The sequence below is a fragment of the Odocoileus virginianus genome, chromosome 31 (genome assembly GCF_023699985.2).
Source record: "Odocoileus virginianus isolate 20LAN1187 ecotype Illinois chromosome 31, Ovbor_1.2, whole genome shotgun sequence".
In the NCBI taxonomy this organism is placed as follows: Eukaryota; Metazoa; Chordata; class Mammalia; order Artiodactyla; family Cervidae; genus Odocoileus; species Odocoileus virginianus.
Genome location: NC_069704.1, coordinates 18,391,332 through 18,414,141, shown reverse-complemented (window position 1 = coordinate 18,414,141; position 22,810 = coordinate 18,391,332).

Genomic DNA, 22,810 nt, shown 5'->3' with positions numbered 1-22,810 from the left:
GAAGGTTGAACTGCTGAATGAGTGCTTTGGTTTGATGTTGCTCAAGTGCGTTCCAGTCCAGAGACTGAAATTCTGTGACCTTCATAGAATGCTAGTAGATCATAGTCCATATATTTGAATTGTAGGCACTAACTCCTGCACTTACAGAATGTTAGTAGAGATTATGGAAGTTATACATGAATAACAATTGTAAGATGATTTTAGAGTATACAAAGGAATTATGCATAATGTTTAAGTCTCACACCAACCCTGCATGAGAATTATTTTTATTATCATTCCTATTATAGATAAAGGAGTGGGAGTTCAGGAAAGTTTAGTGACTTGGCTGTGGTCATCAACTGATTAGATATCAACCCTGGCGGCTCAGAGGGTAAGGCGTCTGCCCGCAATGCGGGAGACCTGGGTTCAGTCCCTGGGTTGGCAAGATCCTCTGGAGAAGGAAAAGGCAACCCACTCCGGTACTTTTGCCTGGAAAATCCCATGGATGGAGAAGACTGACAGGCTACAGTCCATAGGGTCGCGAAGAGTCGGACACGACTGAGCGACTTCACTTTCACTTTCCTCCATTAAGAGTAGCAGCATAGTCACTCAGTTGTGTCCGACTCTTTGCGACCCCATGGACTGTAGGCTGCCAAGCTTCTCTGTCCATGGGATTCTCCAGGCAAGAATACTGGAGTGGGTTGCCATTCCCTTCTCTCGGGCATCTTCCCCACTCAGGGATTGAATCCGGGTCTCCCACTTTTCAGGGAGATTCTTTACCACGTAAGCCACCAGGGAAGCCCAATCCTCCATTATCCACCCATTGTCAACTGATAAGGGATGAAAATGAGTCCTGATACAAAACTCTTTTTTCCAAATCTCTTGTCTGTTTTACTATATGATTATAATTAAGGAGAAGTAATTTAAAATTTCCCTGAGTTTCCTTTGCATGAATAAAGAAATTATAAAGATTTAAAAATCAATGAGAATCTCATGAAATATTGTAATACCACACTTTGATTCAACTTCCTAAGGGAGTATGTGCTGTATTGCATCATCCAGTGTGGCATTATCATTAAGACAAGCCCCTGGGAAAGGTCCCAGCCTGTTAGGATGATATAGTGTGCTGTGGCATCAGGCCTCAGTCAGAATCCATTTCTGAAAGGGTCTGTCTCATTTATGAGGACCTTCAGGGAAACCAAGAGAGTAGGAACTGCTGATCCGCCTGTTTTGCCTTGGTCATACTCGTCTTCTGAATTAGGAGTGCAGGATTGTTTTAAATGTGCTGCTTCAGGGCTTCCTGTGGATATAATTTTTTAAAACTCCTTTTGAATCTCATTTTGTACTGAGCTGGTTAACACCAACCAATGCCAGTTCTGCACTCTCAACAATAGGATAAGGGGGGCTTCTTTACATCCTTTAAGAAACCCTTGGCTCTGCAACTCCCCAAGGGCAGGGCTAAATTCTCTTTATCCCCCTCTACTTGGCTCATTCTATTCTATTCCTCAACACTGAGAAGGAAGGATTTTTTTCAGCCTTAATAGCATCAACTTTCAGCCTGTTTTAATATGGCTGAAATATGAAATACGACTTTTAATATAGCAGAACTGGTTTGTTTTCATTTCTTTATTTTGATGTATTAGAGGGTCATAATGCAAAGATGTCTCCTTCACCTTCTGGGAATATTTCATGCTATCTGACCTTGAAGAAAGAGGAATTTTATTTTAATGACTCATGGCTTTGAATTTAATGAGCCAACAAGACTGCTTATGAAAGAATCAAAAGGACAGGAGGGTTATCAGTTGCTTGTTTAGACATTTTTCTTTTTTTAATTTCCTTTTGAACATAGGAATAAAGTAACTGTACCTGTGAGAACTCAGGATATCACTAGAGTGGGGTCAGGATTTTGAAGTAAAGTGGAGGATCCCTGGACGCCTGGGAGTTCATGCTGAATAAGTGTCCTAGGATTATGTTGGAAAAGTCAGTGTCTTAATCTAGTGAAGAAACAGGGCAAAAGAGACTGCTCAAATTTCCAGAAGACTTGTAGAAGCTTAATCTTTATAAACTACCTCCAAACTTCAAAAGAGATGGAGAGAATTTCTATTGCCTCACTCAACTGATCATCTCTTCTCTAACTCATGAAAATATAGCTTCAACATTAACATACTTCACTTGCAGATAGTTTGCATACACAGCTCTGCCATAATGCCCCACAATATATCTATGCCCCAAAAGAGACAGTCTGGAGCCTTTTGAGGCTTACTTAGTATCCAAACACCTCTCCTTGGAATGCTGAACCAAACATGCTGGAGACTCGTGATACAAAACAATGATTAATAGCACTTAAGCCATATACACATCAAAATTATACAATTAGAAATGAAAATAGAAATAAAATGGCTTGTCAGTTTTTTGTTGTTTTTTTTTAAGTTATTATAGTATTTAATATGTTGAATTTAATTTTTTCAGTCTTTTGTAAACTCTGAAGAATGTGAGGATTCAGGAACAATAGAGGTTAATGACATATAGTTCATTAATTTACTTCAATCTAAGTTGCGTTCCTACTCAATGCTAGACCCTGTTGTAGATTCTGTGGATGGATGAGTGAACAAGACATACAAGATATTTAACACTTATTATACTGACACCCTAGCATTATGTTGGCAGAAAATTAAAAAAAAAAAAAAGACAATCCAGAGAGTGCTGTAATAAAAATAGAACAGGATGTTATACCATATAGTAAATGGAGGTAAAAGAGGTTGAATTATTTTACTTTGGTTGGAAGAGGAGTCCTCTGTATCTAGAGTCAAAGCATTTCTCATAGGGAAACCAGAGATTGCAGATAAGGAACATGTTTGTTATGTTTAAGAGGGAAAAAAAAATAGTTTTCTTTGACTAAAGTTAGAGGATAAAGAAGAAAATGGTAAGAAATTGGATCAATGAACATGAGAGAGGCTAGATCATATACAGCCCTGTAGGCCGGTATAAGGAATTTGAATTTCATTATGTATATAATCAGAAGCCATTGGTAGCTTTTAAGCAGAGAGTAATATAATGTAATGAATAACATTCATTTTGTTTTTTAAATTTTTTCTTGAATAAAGAGAATAAATTTTATTAGAGAAAGACCAAAAGCAGAGGAACCAGTTAGGAGGCCATAGTGGCAGTTCCTAAAAGAAATAATAGTGTCCTGCATTAGGATCATCACAGAGTAAGCAAAATGAAGAGAGAAATTTTGAGTATCTTTTGAAAGTAGAACTGTAGGAACTTGGTTATGCTTTGGATGCCAATTTTGAAAGAAAGAAAAGGAAGGCAGATAATATATATTGCAGATTACATTTAAAGCCCTAGGAGTCAATGGTTTTCCTAGTGAGATAATTTAGGTCAAGAATGAGGGACGGTCTAGGACTAAGCCTTTTAAGTCTCCAACTTTAGGCATTTAAGTAGACAAAAGACAGCAAAAGCACTAAGAAATATACCTCCATTGATGATGCCTAAGATTTTGTCTTTCACAATTTGAACAGCGGGCACCATTTATTAATATTTAGTAAGATGACAAATACAGGTTTGACATAGGAGCAATTCAAACAAAAATGTCAGCTTCATAGAAACAGTAGAATGGTGGTTGCCATGGGCTGGGGAGTAAGGGAAATGCAAAGATGTGGGTCATAGGATATAAACTTGCAGTTACAAGATGAGTAAATTATGCAGATCTAATACATAACATGGTGGCTATAGTTAATATACTATTATTTTGTATACTTCAAATTTGCTAAAGGAGTAGATCTTAAGCATTCTTACTACCAAAAAAGAGGTAACTATATGAGGTAGTTGATGTGTTGATTAAACTGATTGTGGTAAATACCTCACAGTGAATTTGTATATCGAATGACCATGTTGTATACTTTAAATATATATCATTTTAATTTTTGAAATGTACCTCAATAAAGCTGGAGGGGGGAAAAAATTTCTGTTTATGTTAATTTTGAGATTCCTCCTAGAGATCCAGAGATGTCAAGTATGTGGTTGGGTATCAGATTGGAATGTGGTTCCTTCAGCCAATCACAGTAACCACAGAGAGAGAGAGATAAAAAGAATGTATTGTGATAAATTATATCTTTGGCCAGAGGAGAAAATAAATAAAAATTTATAGGAATAGTAAGAGTTGACACCTGAATCTTTTGTCAGGATTGCCAGAAGGAACCACTTAAAGATGAGATAAGATCATTTCATAGCTTGTAACCAGATCCCTCAGTTCAGTTCAGTCACTCAGTCATGTCTGACTTTTTGCGACCCCATGAACCGCAGCACGCCAGGCCTCCCTGTCCATCACCAACTCCCGGAGTCCACCCAAACCCATGTCCATTGAGTCGGTGATGCCATCCAACCATCTCATCCTCTGATGTCGCCTTCTCCTCCTGCCCTCAATCTTTCCCAGCATCGGGGTCTTTTCAAAAAGTCACCAGTTCACATCAGGTGGCCAAAGTATTGGAGTTTCAGCTTCAACATCAGTCCTTCCAATGAACACCCAGGACTGATATCCTTTAGGATGGACTGGTTGGATCTCCTTGCAGTCCAAGGGACTCTCAAGAGTCTTCTTCAACACCACAGTTCAAAACCATGAATTCTTTGGTGCTCAGCTTTCTTTATTGTCCAAAACTCACATCCATACATGACCACTGGAAAAACCATAGCCTTGACTAGACATACCTTTGTTGACAAAGTAATGTCTCTGCTTTTTAATATGCTGTCTAGGTTGGTCATAACTTTCCTTCAAAGGAGTAAGGGTCTTTTAATTTCACGGCTACAATCACCATTTGCGCATCATAGAAAAAGCAAGAGAGTTCCAGAAAAACATCTATTTCTGCTTTATTGACTATGCCAAAGCCTTTGACTGTGTGGATCACAATAAACTGTGGAAAATTCTGAAGGAGATGGGAATACCAGACCACCTGACCTGCCTCTTGAGAAACCTGTATGCAGGTCAGGAATCAACAGTTAGAACTGGACAAGGAACAGACTGGTTCCAAATAGGAAAAGGAGTCCATCAAGGCTGTGTATTGTCACCCTTCTTATTTAACTTATATACGAGTACATCATGAGATATGCTGGGCTGTAAGAAGCACAAGCTGGAATCAAGATTGCCAGGAGAAATATCAATAACCTCAGATATGCAGATGACATCACCCTTATGGCAGAAAGCGAAGAGAAACTGAAAAGCCTCTTGATGAAAGTGAAAGTGGAGAGTGAAAATGTTGATGTAAAGCTCAACATTCAGAAAACTAAGATCATGGCATCTGGCCCCATCACTTCATTGGAAATAGATGGGGAAACAATGGAAGCAGTGTTAGACTTTATTTTTTTTTTGGATTCCAAGATCACTGCAGGTGTTGATTGCAGCCATGAAATTAAAAGATGCTTACTCCTTGGAAGGAAAGTTATGACCAAGCTAGACAAGCATATTAAAAAGCAGAGGCATTATTTTGCCAACAAAGGTCTGTCTAGTCAAGGCTATGGTTTTTACAGTGGTCATGTATGGATGTGAGAGTTGGACTGTGAAGAAAGCTGAACGCCGAAAAATTGATGCTTTTGAACTGTGATGTTGGAGAAGACTCTTGAGAGTCCCTTGGACTGCAAGGAGATCCAACTGATCCATCCTAAAGGAGATCAGTCCTGGGTGTTCATTGGAAGGACTGATGCCGAAGCTGAAAGTCCAATACTTTGGCCACCTCATGCAAAGAGTTGACTCATTGGAAAAGACCCTGATGCTGGGAGGAATTGGGGGCAGGAGGAGAAGGGGACAACAGAGGGTGAAATGGCTGGATGGCATCACTGACTCGATGGACATGAGTTTGAATAAACTCCAGGAGTTGGTGATGGATGGGGAGGCCTGGCGTGCTGCGATTCATGGGGTTGCAAAGAGTTGGGCATGACTGAGCGACTGAACCAAACTGAACTGAACTGATGTATAGTATCATATCATCTGCAAACAGTGACAGTTTTATTCCTTCTTTTACAGTTTAGATTATTTTTATTTATTTTTCTTCTCTGATTGCTGTGTCTACAACTTCCAAAACTATGGTGAATAAAAGTGATGAGAGTGACTATCCTTGTCCTATTGCTGATCTTATAGGAAATGTTTTCTCATCTTTTCACCATCGAGTGTGATATTAGCTATGTTTGTCATATATGGCTTTTATTTTGTTGAGCTATGTTCCCTCTATTTTCACTTTATGGAGAGTTTTTAATCATGAATGGATGTTGAATTTTACCAAAAGCTCTTGCATTTATTGATATGATCATGTATTTTATTTTTTTCTTCAGTTTGTTAATCTGATGTACCACTCAGATTGATTTGCAGACATTGAAAAATCATTGCAATTCTGGGATAAATCTCACTTGATTATGGTGTATGATCATTTTAATGTATTATTAAATTCAGTTTTGTAGTATTTTGTTAAGTATTTTTACATCTATATTTATCAGTGATATTGGCCTATAATTTTTTGTGTGTGGTGTTTTATTTTGGGGGGTGTATGTGTGTATCAGGGTGATGGTGGCCTCATAGAATGAATTCAGAAGTGTTCCCTCTGCAATTTTTTTAGAATAGTTTTGAAGGATAGGTGCTACATCTTCTCTAAATGTTTTGTAAAGTTTGCCTATGAATCCATCTGGTACTGGACTTTAGTTTTTTGGGAGTTTTTTAAATCATAGATTCAGTCTCAGAATTTGCAATTGGTCTGTTCATATTTTCTATTTCTTCCTAGTTCAGAATCAGGAGATTAGATCTTTCTAAGAATTTGTCCATTTCTTCTAGCTTGTGCATTCTATTGACATCTAGTTGCTTGTCATGATCTCTTATGGGGATTTCCCTGGTGGCTCAGCAGTAAAGAATCCTCCTGCCAATTCCTACCGATGCAGAATATGCAGGTTTGATCCCTGGGTCGGGAAGATCGCCTGAAGAAGGAAATGGCAACCCACTTAAGTATTCTTTCCTGGAAAATCCTATGGACAGAGGAGCCTGGCAGGCTACATTCCTTGGGATCACAAAGAATCAGACATGACTTAGTGACTAAACAATAAGTAGTATCTTATGGTCCCTAGTTTTTCTGTGGTGTGGGTTTTAAGTTCATCCTCATTTTAATTTATTGATTTCAGCCCTTTTCCTTTTTTTCTTGATGAGTCTGGCTAAAGGTTTATCAATTTTGTTTGTCTTTTTAAAGAACCAGCTTCTAGTTTCATTGATCTTTTCTATTATTTTCTTAGTCTCTATTTAATTTTTGTTGTTGTTGTTGTTCATTATGATTTCTTTCCTTCTATGAACTTTGGATGGTGTTTGTTCTTCTTTCTCTAGTTGCTTTAAGTGTAAGGTCAGGCTGTTTATTTGATATTTTTCTTGTTGCCTAAGGTAAGCTCACATTGCTATAAACTTCTCTTAGATCTGCTTTTGCTACATCCAATGGGTTTTGAATTGTTGTTTTTCATTTTCCAAACCATGACCATTCTAGCTGGAATTTTTGTCACTAATTGTTCACATCCTTTCAGCCATTTACTTTTGTTTTCAGCCATGGATTTACATGTATTCCCCATCCTGATCCCCCCTCCCACCTCCCTCTCCATCCCATCCCTCTGGGTCTTCCCAGTGCACCAGGCCCAAGCACTTGTCTCATGCACCCAACCTGGGCTGGTGATCTGTTTCACCCTAAATAATATACATGTTTCAATGCTGTTCTCTCTGAAACATCCCACCCTCGCCTTCTCCCACAGAATCCAAAAGTCTGCTCTGTACATCTGTGTCTCTTTTTCTGTCTTGCATATAGGGTTATCGTTACCATCTTTCTAAATTCCATATATATGTGTTAGTATACTGTACTGGTCTTTCTGGCTTACTTCACTCTGTATAATGGGCTCCAGTTTCATCCATCTCATTAAAAATGATTCAAATAAATTCTTTTTAATGGCTGAATAATATTCCATGGTGTATATGTACCACAGCTTCCTTATCCATTTGTCTGCTGATGGGCATCTAGGTTGCTTCCATGTCCTGGCTATTATAAACAGTGCTGCGATGAACATTGGGGTGCACGTGTCTCTTTCAGATCTGGTTTCCTCGGTGTGTATGCCCAGAAGTGGGATTGCTGGGTCATATGGCAGTTCTATTTCCAGTTTTTTAAGGAATCTCCACACTGTTCTCCATAGTGGCTGTACTAGTTTGCATTCCCACCAGCAGTGTAAGAGGGTTCCCTTTTCTCCACACCCTCTCCAGCATTTATTGCTTGTAGACTTTTGGATAGCAGCCATCCTGACTGGCATGTAAGGGTACCTCACTGTGGTTTTGATTTGCATTTCTCTGATAATGAGTGATGTTGAGCATCTTTTCATGTGTTTTTTAGCCATCTGTATGTCTTCTTTAGAGAAATGTCTGTTTAGTTCTTTGGCCCATTTTTTGATTGGGTCATTTATTTTTCTGGAATTGAGCTGCAGGAGTTGTTTGTATATTTTTGAGATTAATCCTTTGTCTGTTTCTTCATTTGTTATTATTTTCTCCCATTCTGAGGGCTGTCTTTTCACCTTGCTTATAGTTTCCTTTGTTGTGAAAAACTTTTAAGTTTCATTAGTTCCCATTTGTTTATTTTTGCTTTTATTTCCAATATTCTGGGAGGTGGGTCATAGAAGATCCTGCTGTGATTTATGTCAGAGAGTGTTTTGCCTATGTTCTCCTCTAAGAGTTTTATAGTTTCTGGTGTTACATTTAGCTCTTTAATCCATTTGGAGTTTATTTTTGTGTATGGTGTTAGAAAGTGTTCTAGTTTCATTCTTTTACAGGTGGTTGACCAGTTTTTCCAGCACCACTTGTTAAAGAGGGTGTCTTTTTTCCATTGTATATTCTTCCCTCCTTTGTCTAAGATAAGGTGTCCATAGGTTCATGGATTTATCTCTGGGCTTTCTATTTTGTTCCATTGATCTATTGTGAGTCAGGAAAGCCTGGGAGACTATAGCTTTTCTACAAACAAAAAGCAGGCAGAAGACATGGGCGTGGGGAGGGGGATTCTGCCCAATTACAGTTCATAACTATAAGATATCCCCATAACAACATGTAACAGAAAAGGCATATGACACCTCTATAATGCTCAATAAAACTCAGCTTAGAAAGGCCATTGTTACAATATTTTGTATCTCAAGATAGGCATAAACCAACAGGTTACTGGAAAAAGCCTATCTACAACAAATGTGCAAATTTTTACCACTTCACATTATGTAATCAGAAGCTATAATAGAACAGTTTAAACAATTCATCTTAACAGTTTCTCACCCATCAGAGAATAATGGTGGAGACAGGGTTCTATCTAGCCCAAAGGTCACATGATCCATACTGGAAAGTAGGCTGTGGCTTAACCAAGAACAGAAAATGGATTCACTTTCTCTATCAGCACAGAGAAAGTGGGAGTCAGAAGACTAAAGGAGGAAGCAAAACTAGTGATTCTGAATATTCAAAGCCAAAACTTGCCCAACTTTGGAGAGGCTGAGACATACTGCAAGAGGCTGCAAGATTTCAGTCTGCAAGATACAGCTCTGTATTCAGAAAAGGAAAGGGGCTATTGGTACTTTTAAATATATATATGGAAGAAGAAAGGAAGTGTAGAAGAAGGAAGAAAACTCAGTCTCTTCAGATTAGAGGGTAAATATTTTAGAAGATCCATGAACATTACAAATAACCCAAAACAAGACAGCTGTGCCTAGGTATATGATCTCCATATGGTTAGATACTACCTAATATGTAAAGCACAATGATACCTCTCTAGGCCATTTCTGCATAATTGAGAGTTGAGATGAGATTCTATTTTTAAGTGGCTTAAAGTATCCACTAGGGAAATGTGTGGAAGTTTAGGGTTTCCCCATTTTAAACCCATTTGGCTACTTCAACAAAATCAAAGCACCAGAATAGGAGTTCTTTTTCACTCTTCTGGTTTCTCCGTATCCACATCCTATCACAAATAAACAATTAACTGTATTTATACAAATAGTATATGGTAACACATTCTTCAGAGGGAAAAGTAAGGCTGTGTAAGAGAACAGAAAGTAAGGGAGAGGAGTGTGATTTTATAATTGATGGTCATACTCATTAATGCCCTTTAAGAAGAGAACTGGAGTGGGGGAGCAGGATATGCATGGAGCTCTCTGAGGACAGCATGCCAAGCAAAGAGGGGGGAAAATGTTACATCTCCTGAGGTGGGAAAATGCCTGGTGGATCTGAGAAACTGCACACAATTCAGTGCAATTAGAGCAAAATAATCAAAACAGAAAGTAGATGTTTAAGAGAGAAGTAGTAAGAGCCTAATTATGTAGGGCCTTATAACCCTTTAGTCACAGCACCACCAGAGTGTTCTTAGAAGAGGAATGCAATGATCTATCTGTTCTTTGCATAACAGAATCACTCTATCAGCTGTGATGAAAATAAATTGTTGGGGAGTAAGTGCCAAAGCAAGATCAATTAAAACATTATGGAAACAATCCAGTTCAGAGATGATGTCTTGGACTAGGAGATGTAAATGTGGTTAGAAAAAATAAGATTATGGATACATTTTGAAAGTATACCTGTTTGATTTGCTGATGGGTTGGATTTGGCATATATTAGAAAGAGAGGGGACCAGGATGACTTCAAGTTTTGGGCCTGAGCTTGGTACTGTTTGCTAAGATAGGCAAGGATCATATGGTATGAAATCTGCACTAAATTCTTCTATAAGATTAGGTCTAGTAAAATATTTGCACATATGAAAATATTTTAAAATTAGAACTCTGTAAACCATCATGTTCCTTTCTGTTCTGGTCATTATAAATAGAATAATAAATAGAATTAAGTTTAAATTGCAACTTCCTTTGAAAGTGAAAGTGCTATTCACTCAGTCATGTCCAACTCTTTGCACTCCATGGAATTTTCCAGGCAAGAATACTGCGGTAGGTAGCCTTTCTTTCTCCCAGGGATCTTTCCAACCCAAGGATTGAACACAGGTCTCCTGCATTGCAAGCAGATTCCTTTAGGAAGAATATATATTTTTTTTTCATTTTCCTCTTTTAATTTTTGATTCCTTTTGCTGCTGTACATTTATTCTTGGCATACTTGTAAGTTTCTTCTAAAAAGCCCCCAAATACATTTTGAAATTAGTTACATCAATTAAGAAAAATAAAGCAATAAAAATATTTCCTACAGATGTGTTCTTCTAGAAATGCCAAGGGTCCATAATACCTCCTTGAAATTTAGTATATTTTATGAAATATAATTGAATATAACATATGGAAAGAGGATTAAAATTTATATTTTTTCTAAGTGGCTATAAAATCATGAATAAATTTTTACATTTTTAGTATAAAATAATATTTTCTCATATTAATATATTTTTATAAGCACATTATTTTCATCCAAGCATTGATGGTTTCAGAAGAAATTCACTATGATATTTATATCAAATAGTATATGAAAAATGTTCAAAGAAAATATGTCCCTGTTATATCAGACATTATACTAATACTTGCCCAGGTTACAGGCAAAGCACACAGTTACTGAGTCTCCAGGGATGTTACAGAGCATATTTTGACATAATACACACTGCAGTTACAGCAAGAATGTCAAATGTGAGATTGTTAATGAAGCAATATTTGAAATCTGTCTGAATTAAGATGTGTTGCTAAGCCTTAATACTCTGCAGAAGGAAAAAAGAAGAGAAGATAATATATACTTCAACTTATATCTTTGGAAAAATATATACTGTATATAATATGTATAAATATATGAAATAGTATTAACATATTTTTCACATGAAGATCCCAACTTAACTCTAAATTTGAAAATTAAAGATGGCTTCCCACTTTAGCAACTTGCAAAGAAGTCATATAGAGACTTACAAGAGTTAGAGATTGAAAATATCATGAAAAATCTTGAAAATAGGGTAACAATCTATTTACATGTCTAAATTTCAATGTTAACAACGTTATAGAAGATACCTAATAGAAAAATATATCATTTTTTATTTATGTACTGAAAGTGAATGATTTCATCTTTTTGCATAATCTTCCTTGGTATTTGTCTATATGCATACATAATTTACATTTTTATAATTAACATACATATTTTAAATTATATTTTTTCAACTTTTGCTCATTGCTTGTATAAATTATATTCACTGCATTACATTTAATTGAGTGGTTCTGTAATGCAATCATTAAGTCATTTTTTATTAGACATTAACATCATCTCTGTTTTGCAAATATGGAAAATGCTGAAAGGACTATATCTGCTTTTTTTCTTTAAGACAATATTTCTGAATGAAACATAATATATATGTTATGGCTACTATAATCCTTTTCAGTTTGTTTTGTATTTCTAATTTTATATATGTTTTTATATATGTATGTATGTATTTGACATTTTTAGCATGCCCCAAAATTTTATATATGTATGTATGTATTTGACCTTTTTAGCATGCCCCAAATTGTTTTCTATATGTTACTTTACTGACAAGCTAATAAGCTATCATTTTATTCTTCTTATACACTTCTAACTCTAATAAACTTGAATGCCCAATAGATATGTATTGCTCATTTCCCAAATGACTAAGAGTACTATGAACCTGGTTTGATCTGATTACATCGTCTAGCTTTTGCCAATAATAGTTCCTAGGGCAGTTACCTCTTCTTTCTTTGGCTGATGTTTTAATTCTTCTCTAAATTATTGATTTAAATTCCTGTAGTGAGTGATAGACACCCGGCTGGTGCTTAACAGGAACTGATACTCTTTAATTAAAAGTGAAAGATTTCCTTCCCTACACCCTTTGAACTATAATTACATCTAGGAATTTCTACTGTGTTTGCTAAGAATTTAGCCAGAAGACACAAATGGGAAATATTCTATATAGAGAACCAGATCTTAAACTAAGACTAATGTTCATTCTGTTATTGAACAGCCTTTTGTAGAGTTCCTGCCGGGTGTAAAGCCCAGCTTGTTGTTGCTAAATCTCTTGTGCAGCAAGAGTAATAGTACCCTCTACCTCCATGTAGTTGTATAACATCATAGAAGATGGTACAAATTAAGTTTCTCAAGGCTGCTGGGACCACTCATAAGTAGAGTATGGGAAATACTCCACTATACTTTAAGGCACTGACTGTAACAATATATTAGGTTTTATTATCTATGTATATCTATCATAAGGGCTTCCCAGGTGGCTCAGTGGTAAAGAATTCCCATGTCTATGCAGGACACATGGTTGGATCGCTGGGTCTGGAAGGTCCCCTGGAGAAGGAAATGGCAGCCTACTCCAGTTTTCTTGCCTGGGAAATCTCAGGGAGAGAGGAGCCTAGTAGGCTACAGTCGTAGGGCCACAAAAGAGTCAGACACAACTTAACAATTAAAACACCAACAACATACAGTGTGGTATGTTCCCGGCAAATGAGGTAAATAGCAAAACGGAACAGGTAGAGATGTATGCTCTGGGCTGGGACAGCTGTCCAAAGGCCAAACAAATGACATTATGTTATTCTTCAGGAGGAAAGAGAAAAATCATGAGCATTTGTGATGTCTGGAGGAGTCTAAATCTAAGCTCCCACAACTTCGTTTGTGAAGCTATTCTATTAAATAGGCTTTGGAGGACAGTGAAAAATTAAAGCAAAAGTTAAAGTTTGAGGAATCTTGTCAGATGGGTGATATTAGGAGGGAAGTGTGCTAAAGATTCTGAGCTTCTGATACATTTCTGGCCCTGAAGAACATGATTGGCATAAACAAAGACCAACATAACTTTTAGTATGAGTCCATGGAAGATATTTAGATCTAAACTTCAATTTTTCAGAAGATCTTGTGTTAGTTGGCAGGGTAACTGGACCAGAACTAAGAAGAAAGAATCCAGGAAGAAGCATATTCCTAGGGAATCACTAAAAGTAGGAATAGGTACCATATTTGGAGCCCTCTGGTTATTCAGGCTTTGACACTAGTTGAAGTTCAGATAGTTTGAAATTCTGGATTTGGCTGGTGAGAAGTTGTCTTTATAATGAAGAAGAGGCAAAAGAAAATGATTCACCTCATCCCTCAGATCAGAGGAAATAACTTCAAGTCCCAGCTGATTAGAGTTAGGATCAAAGGCTGGCATGGAAACCTACATATAGGTATATGATTTAATTCTAGCTACACAGAGCTGGGGAAACAGGACTAGGGCCAAGGCATTGAAAGTTTCACTGTTTAGTATTGGCTGACCTAGCTGTTTTAAAGTATAAATTAATAGCCTTTAACTCCATACATCACCAAGAGTGCATGGCATTACCTGAAAAACATATAAGAATGCTTGCAGCCTTCATTGCAAAGTAGAAAATCAAGTTCATAAAGTTCATTAAGTTAGCTACAATATAGCTTATAACCCTCCATTACATATATACAAAGGCAATTATTAGTTGAGGCTGTGGACTTTCTATATTCATTTTCTGATAATAATCATAATAACAATAATAATAGCCATCAATAACTAAGAACTTATAATGTCATGGATACTAGTCTAAGCATTTAACACATATTAGCCCTATTGTTCCTCTAAAAAATCTATGACTTAGAAACTGCTATTTTCTCCATTTTATAGATGAACTCATGCATAAAGCAGTAAAGTAACTTTTCTTTTTTAATGTTTATTTATTTATTTGGCTTCCTTGGATATTAGTTGTGTCATGCAGGATCTTCCATCTTCATTGCAGCTTGTGAGATCTTTAGTTGCAGCATGCAAATTTAGTTGCGGCATGTCGGATCCCTGACCAGGAATCAAACCCGGGCGCCCTGCATTGAAAGCATGAAGTCTTAGCCACTGGACCACCAGGGAAGTCCCTAAAGTAACTTTTCTAAGATCACATAGTAAGTGATAGGGCCAAGACATTAAATTAGAAAAAAAATGGATTTCCAAGCATTATAGAAACAAACTATGTTTTTATTTTTTAAAAGCCTCTTATTTAAATATTCACTAGAAATACTTAGTTTATTTACTCTAAAACCAACGTACACCATGGGCTGTATGGGATTATGAAAAGAGATATGAAAGAGGTATAAACAATTGGAGTAAGATGTGTCTTTCTAAAGAAAATATCTGTGAAACAAAAATCCGGAGAAAGGAAAATACAAATGAGTGTTTGGGAATACATTTTTTGCTACAGGAAACTGATTTGACATTTAACTTTTTAAAAAATTTGGTGAAATAGCTTCCAATATTTTCCTTTTTTGTACATACTTATAAGCCTTTGTCACATCTATGTTAATGCACATCATATATTAACATATATACAGTCCTTTGTCACATGGAAAAAAAATCCTTTAGATGCCATATTTGGCTTTCCTTAAAACATATTTATCTTACAATTTTCTTTCAAATATTATGTCTGAAGGTATAAATTGTTGTGCTGATATAAGTAATTATAATTCTACTGATCTTGTAAATGTGTTCTGTGTATTTTTTGTTTTGTTTAGAAAATTTTCTCATTTTTTTTTTACTTTCTGATTTTGTTTCTTTATCAAGTCCTTTGCCTACATTTTAAGTTCACAGGTGGAAGTAAAATTCTTAGGATGATGCCTTGCACAAAAATTAGCTCCTGTTATATGTCAGTTATTACTTGATCACCATTGCAAAGGAATGGGTAACCCGGTTACATCTGGAACTATTTACTAAATGCCACTGGAGGGAAGGCTAAATATGTTTTGTATACCATGATAACTGACACATTGTAAGCAGTTTTATATAAGGAGCTGGGTGGGAAGAAGCAAAATAAGGAAACGGTGAGAGCACAGTGGAGTGGAGGGTTGCAGTACCAGGAGGCAAAAAAGCAGCATTGCTGGGGAGAATCTTCTGTGTTTTAGGGGGAAACAATAGTTGTTAAAAACTAATAATAGAGCCCTATATTGGGAATAACAGAAGAACACAAAAAGAACACTTTGGTTTCTAGATAGAAAAGCCTGGCCCATTTCCCTCCATTTTGAAATTACTGTCAGACAACGTTAATGAGATTTTGAAGACTTTTAGCCTTAATGAATAATCTGTAAACTTTAATGTTTGTTCTGTGTCAGCTTATTTTTCTTTCTCTATCATTGTCCAACAAAGTGAAAGGAATTCCTAGGAGTACTGGTCAGGGTATGCCAAGTAAAGGGCACATTTTTTAAAGCAACAGAAACCTTTGTCAATAGGAAGATTAAAAATGACCTGTGAATTCAAATGATCAAGAAATATTTTCAAGAAATTACTAACCACTCTTATTTCCTCCACCATCATGGACAAATTAGAAAACAAACAACTTATCTTATAGGAGTGGTTCTCAAACTTGCCTGTGCATCAGAATCACTTGGAAATCTTAACAAATCATAGATAGCCAGCCCCTTTCCTTTTCTGATTCAGGAAGTCTGGGGTACAGCCTGAGAATTTTCACTTTGACAAGTTCCCAGATAATTGCAGTGATGTTGCTAGTCTGCGGATCATATTTTTAGTACCACTGCCCTATAGGCTGTCCTGTGACAAGCATCAGCTGAATCAATGAAAGCAGCAGTCTGATGAAGCTCAATCATAGACCTGATTCTAAAACTGGCCAGTGATGCAGATTCTAACTAATGTATTCTTTAACAGATGAGTATAAATGGTTATAAGGTTGAGACAGAGAGTATGGTTGGACAATTACCAGTCAATAACCATTATTTTTATAAAAGACTCAGTACACATGCTTTATAATTCCAAATCAATCTTATTGCCTTCACATAGTAAAGGTTATGCATTGTATTGAATTAACTCCACAAGGCACTAATGCCCAATAATTGGCTGAAGTATTAGTTTTCCTTTCAATTACTTTCCCCTAATCTCAGAACAAGAAGTGTTTTCTTTTTCCTTTTTAAAATAAAAGAATCTTTCACATGCTTTTTTTTTTTTCATTTCTGCAATTCTTGTACTTTCTCAGCTTTAGTTAAAAATAATCTTAATTCCCTGGGGGCTCAGATGGTAAAGACTGCCTGCTATGCGGGAGACCCAGGTTCCATCTCTGGGTGGGGAAGATCCCCTGGACAAGGAAATGGCTATCCACTCCAGCATTCTTGCTTGGAGAATTCCAAGGACAGAGGAGTCTGGTGGAATACAGACCATGCGGTAGTAAAGAGGTGGACACGACTGAGTGACTTTCACTTCATTTCAAAAGTATTAGACACAATGTCTCATATTCTCTCTCATATTCTTCACAATCATAAGTATCACTCACAGTTTTAGTAGATATTTATTAAGTTTGTATAATCATCTTACAAATTGGGAGCTTGTTTTGTGTTATTTTAATAGTGGTCTTTAATATTATATTTCTTTTCATTTTTTAAAAAACTATGATTCCTACTCTTTTATGATTCCTCAACAAACCCAGGATTCAGTGTAATCTTATTTATTTCATATACTGGATTGCTGCCATGTCCTGTTTCTTCTATTTTCAGCTGACCTATAATATTTCATCTTTCCTATTTTTCTCCAAATACTTTTCACCCTAACCTAACATTGTTCGTATTGGATGTCGTTTACCCAGTTCTTCGTGAGTTTAGGAACAAAATAAATATGCAGATGGTGCCAGTGTTTCAAAAGCTCTCATTAAATTTGATCAGTCTGACGGTGAGAAATAGCTGTCGTATTATTAATTAGCACCATGTTACAGACAGGATTGTTTGGCAGAGTCCATTAATTTTCATCCATTTTTTCTGACATGAAGCGTATGACTGTTGCTTCCACTTTGATTGAATTGGTCAATCAATATACAAGTAAAATAATACATGTGGAGGCAAAAGCTAATTCCAATGCTGTCACTGGAATATATTGTCTTCAGTTCCAGTTGTCTGGCTAAATTCCAAGTCATGCCTTCTAGGTTTTAAATGTTAGTTATTTATTTCTAGCAACAAAATATAGTTCAAATGATAAGTTTTAATTTAAAAAATCCCCAAAGCTACAAGGTAATTCTTTGAATTTAAAAATATATGTATTCAATATTTATCTAAATTATCTTCATCTTACTGCCTAGCAGCTTGCTCAGAAAACAGTATTCACTAATTCATTTTATCATATTTAATTGGTTTATTTTATCATATTAAATTGCTTGGTTTATCCATCCTATCTTATGAGTAGGTTATCCCAATTTATTAGTAATAAATCAAACATCACAGAAATGCTATTTTTAATTATGTAGGAGGTTACTATATTTACTTACTTTAAATAATCCATTTTGAATTAATTTCAAACTTGCAGAAAATTTTAAGAACTATACAAACAGTCCCATATGTCCAGATTCCCTAATTGTTAACATTTAACTCTCTATTTATCTCTCCTATTGATTTATTGCCCATTATTTCCAAACATGCTAGTATGTAAATATTTTACCTGAAGTTACTCATATATAACATCTCTTCAGTCCTTCCAATCAGAAAATCAACATCAATAGCACACTACCATCCAGATCACAGAACCAAATTCAAAGACATCAGTTGTCAACTATGTCTGTTTTACGTATCTAGTCTAGGAATCAATCCAGGATCATGCATTGCATTACATTGTCTAGTCTCTGCAGTCTTCTTCAATCCTGAACAGTTTTTCAGCCTTTTCCTATTTTCACAGGAAAAAAAAAAAATACAGACACTTCATATGATAAAATAATGATCAACCAGAGTCCATCTGATGTTTCCTTGTTACCTATCTCAAGCCATGTGCTCTAGGCTAGAATATCATGGAGGTGATATGCTCTTTTAGGGCATCACCTCAGGAGACACATCATGCTGACCCATCCTATCACTGGTTATGTTAACCTTGAACACTTGGTCAAGTTATTATCTGTTTGGTTTCTCTACCATAGAGTGACTGTATTTCCTTTTTTTATTTTTTTTTTTTTATTTTTTTTTTTTTTTAATTTTTATTAGTTGGAGGCTAATTACTTTACATCATTGCAGTGGTTTTTGTCATACATTGAAATGAATTAGCCATGGATTTACATGTATTCCCCATCCCGGTCCCCCCTCCCACCTCCCTCTCCACCCGATCCCTCTGGGTCTTCCCAGTGCACCAGGCCCGAGCACTTGTCTCATGTATCCAACCTGGGCTGGTGATCTGATTCACCCTAGATAATATACATGTTTCAGTGCTGTTCTCTTGAAACATCCCACCCTCGCCTTCTCCCAGAGTCCACAAGTCTGTTCTATACATCTGAGTCTCTTTTTCTGTTTTGCATATAGGGTTATCGTTACCATCTTTCTAAATTCCATATATATGTGTTAGTATACTGTAATGGTCTTTATCTTTCTGGCTTACTTCGCTCTGTATAATGGGTTCCAGTTTCATCCATCTCATTAGAACTGATTCAAATGAATTATTTTTAATGGCTGAGTAACCCTCTTACACTGTTGGTGGGAATGCAAATTAGTACAGCCACTATGGAAAACAGTGTGGAGATTTCTTAAAAAGCTGGAAATAGAACTGTATTTCCTTTTTAATTACGTATTTTGTGAGGTGATACTGTAAGACTGTGAATATTCTTTTCCTTAACAAATCAATCCTCCAGCCTTAGTATCCACAGGCAACTCAGAAGATATTACCACTATTACTGATGGCCAATAATAAAGCACATATTTTGGTCAAATATTCCTGTATTTGGTGAGTGAGATCTCTTTCAAGATTGTTCCTTTGCCCTTTGGCAAAGATCATCTTCTTTTAGCATTTCACAACACACTCCAGGTTCATCTTGTTGTTTCTCTGACCCAGTCCTAGAATAATCCACTTTTATAAGGCGTTCTGATTCCTTTCAGTGGAGGCTGGTATTTAGAAACAAAGATCTCAGCACTCACTGTGCTCATTGCTACTGGGGCAACATTGCTTTTGGGCCTTTTCAGCCTATAGAGAATAATGGTTAAGAAAAATATGTACATCTGTATTTCCAAATAGCTCTATCGATATGCACTAAAAAAAAAAACAACAACAACTTCGTACTTCTAGCTTCAGTTACAATTCAACGTCCCAGGATTCTTTCTCTATATGTAAATCATTTCCTGTGTGTGTGTTAGTCACTCAGTTGCGTCTGACTCTTCGCAACTTCATGGACTGTAGCGCAGAAGGCTCCTTCATCCATGGGATTTTCCAGGCAGGAATACTGGAAAGGGTTACCATTTCCTTCTCCAGGGGATCATCCCTATTCAGCAATCCAACTCAGGTCTCCCACATTGCAGGCAGACTCTTTACTCTCTGAATCACCAGGGAAGCCACAAATCCCTTTCTGACCCCAATTATTCTCAATATATTTTCTTGTTTATACATAAAGAAGAGAGGCACTCTATAGCCTCTCTTAACTCTATCACCACCACCACTTCCACAACTATTAGTCCTATAACCACCTCCCTTGCCATGACTTTAGAGCATGTTGTAAGCTCCCTTCACAGGCATCCTCTGTCCTGCTTCACCGCTGCTCCTTGGCCATACTGTCACCTCTGTGTGATTCTTACCCTCACTCTTCTTAGAAATTTGACTGCCACTATATTTAAATCTTCTATTTGGCAAAGAATGCAGACTTATGAAAATAGCCTTATACTGTGAGTAGCAACAAGGCAAAAGTTATTTCAGTAGACTGAGGATTAAAGATTATCTAAAGATGATTAAAGAAAACTAGAGTCCAAATGAGGTTAGAAACTTCATGGCATCTGATTTCTGCCCCATATCAGCTCCAAAGTTAGCAATTGTCTTCTGTTACTCTCGCCAACATAACCACTTCAATGACTGCCTATCAACAGCCTCCAACATCTCTAGCTACTCCTTTTTGGAAAAACTCCTTTCTGTTAACCTTCTATATCATGGCTTAACCTGAGTAAAGAAATTAGGTTGTTTCAGTTTTTTCAACATATCACAACATAATGCTACAGGTGACAACATGCTATATATGGTAAAATGATTCATATATATTGAATCAGTTCCACAGATGCATGGACTTGGTCCATGAGAGGACAAGAGGAGACATATACCCCAAAATATCCCTGGATAAGTGAACTCCACCCAAATGATTCGGGCTTGTGCCAGATTAATTATGCATTTATTTATATTTATGTAATTAATATATTTTTCCACATTTAAAACTGCCAGTGCTTATGAAATGCATTTCTTATAAAAAACATGTAGTTGGTCAGTTAGTCCAATCGACTGCTTTGTGTTTTATCAAGTTTGACAGTCTAGGCCTTTCAGTTAAAGGTGCTTAGTCCATTCACATTGAATATATTTGCTCATATGTTTAGGTTGAAGTCTGTCTTCTTACAGCTTAATTTCTTTTGGTCATAATCTTTGTTTCTTTTCTGTTGTCAGAATTTTTTTGTTTTGTTTTTAAGAACTCCATTTTACCTCTTCTTGACAGTATAGTTATGCCACTTTGTGTGATTTATTTAGTACTAACTTTTCATAATATGGGCTCCACGTATGCATTGTTAAATTATCACCAGTTGCCTTAAAAAGTATTTCATCACTTCATAAACAATACAAGATTATTATAACAATGCACTTTCAAAGATGATCCTCCCACCCTTAACATTTTGTTCTCATATATTTTGCACCTACACCCATTATGAACTCTATATTATATTCTTAGTATTCTTAAATGGTTAACAATCTTTAAATAGATATATTTACTTTGAGAAAGAGGATTTTTTTTTCAAAATATAGCTTCTTTATTTCCTGTCACATTTGCCAAGTACTTCCTAAGATTCTCAGTTCTTACACAAATGCCTGGTTTTATCTACATAACTTCCTTTTGGCTTAATGTCCTTTGGCATTTATTTAGCATGTTTTGTATTATACATCTTATAGAAATAAAATCAATTTTTGTTGGTCCAGAAAAATGTCTTTATGTTGCCTTAATTTTTGAAGAGTGTGCTGCTTGATATGGAAATCTTGGTTGATAGGATTATTATTATTTTTTTTTTAGCACATTAGAGATGCTGTGCTATTGCCTTCTGGCTTATGTTGTTTCTGAAGATAGTTCAGCCATAGTTCATATTGTTGTTTCCCTTATGTACTATATATTTTATTCTATTTTCAGGATTGTGTCATTATCTTCATCTGTGGCAATGTGTCTACATTGATGTCCGGAGGTATGGTTATTTTTGTAGTTGGTCAGTATACCCTAATTGGTGTTTTATAAGCATCTTGGGTATATGACTAAAGTATTTTGAGTTTTGAAAAGTTATTAGCCAATATACACTCAAACACTTCTTTTGCTCCATTCTTTCTCTTTTTTCTCCTTCTGGAAATACAGTTATGTGCACTCTAGACTGTTTCATAGTGTCCTTATGGATCTCAGATGCACTGCTTATCCATTACTCATTTATCTCTCTGTGTTTCTGTTTGGGTCATTTCTGTTGACTTGACTGAATCTTACTGATCATTTCCCCTGTTATGTTTAGTGTACTGATTTTAGCCTATCCAAAAATATATTTATTTTTATATTGTGTTTCTTATATATAGCATTTTAATTTTTCTCTTTTTTGTAATTCCCATCTCTATGTCTTTTTCATGCATGTTATCCACTGTTACTACTAGCTCTTTCAATGTGTTTATTATAGTTATGTTCTCATGGCACTTATCTGGTAATTCTAGTATTTGTCCATCTCTGAGTCTGTCTATGGACATTTTTTTCTCTTGACAAAGCATATGTTCTTGTAGCTTCAGACTGCTTATATTTTTTAAATTGAGTGTTAAAATTATATGTAGTATAACATTAAAGGTTAAAGTAGATAATATTTATGCTCAGAAATAAACATTCCTCTTTTTCTTGTAGGCAGATGGGT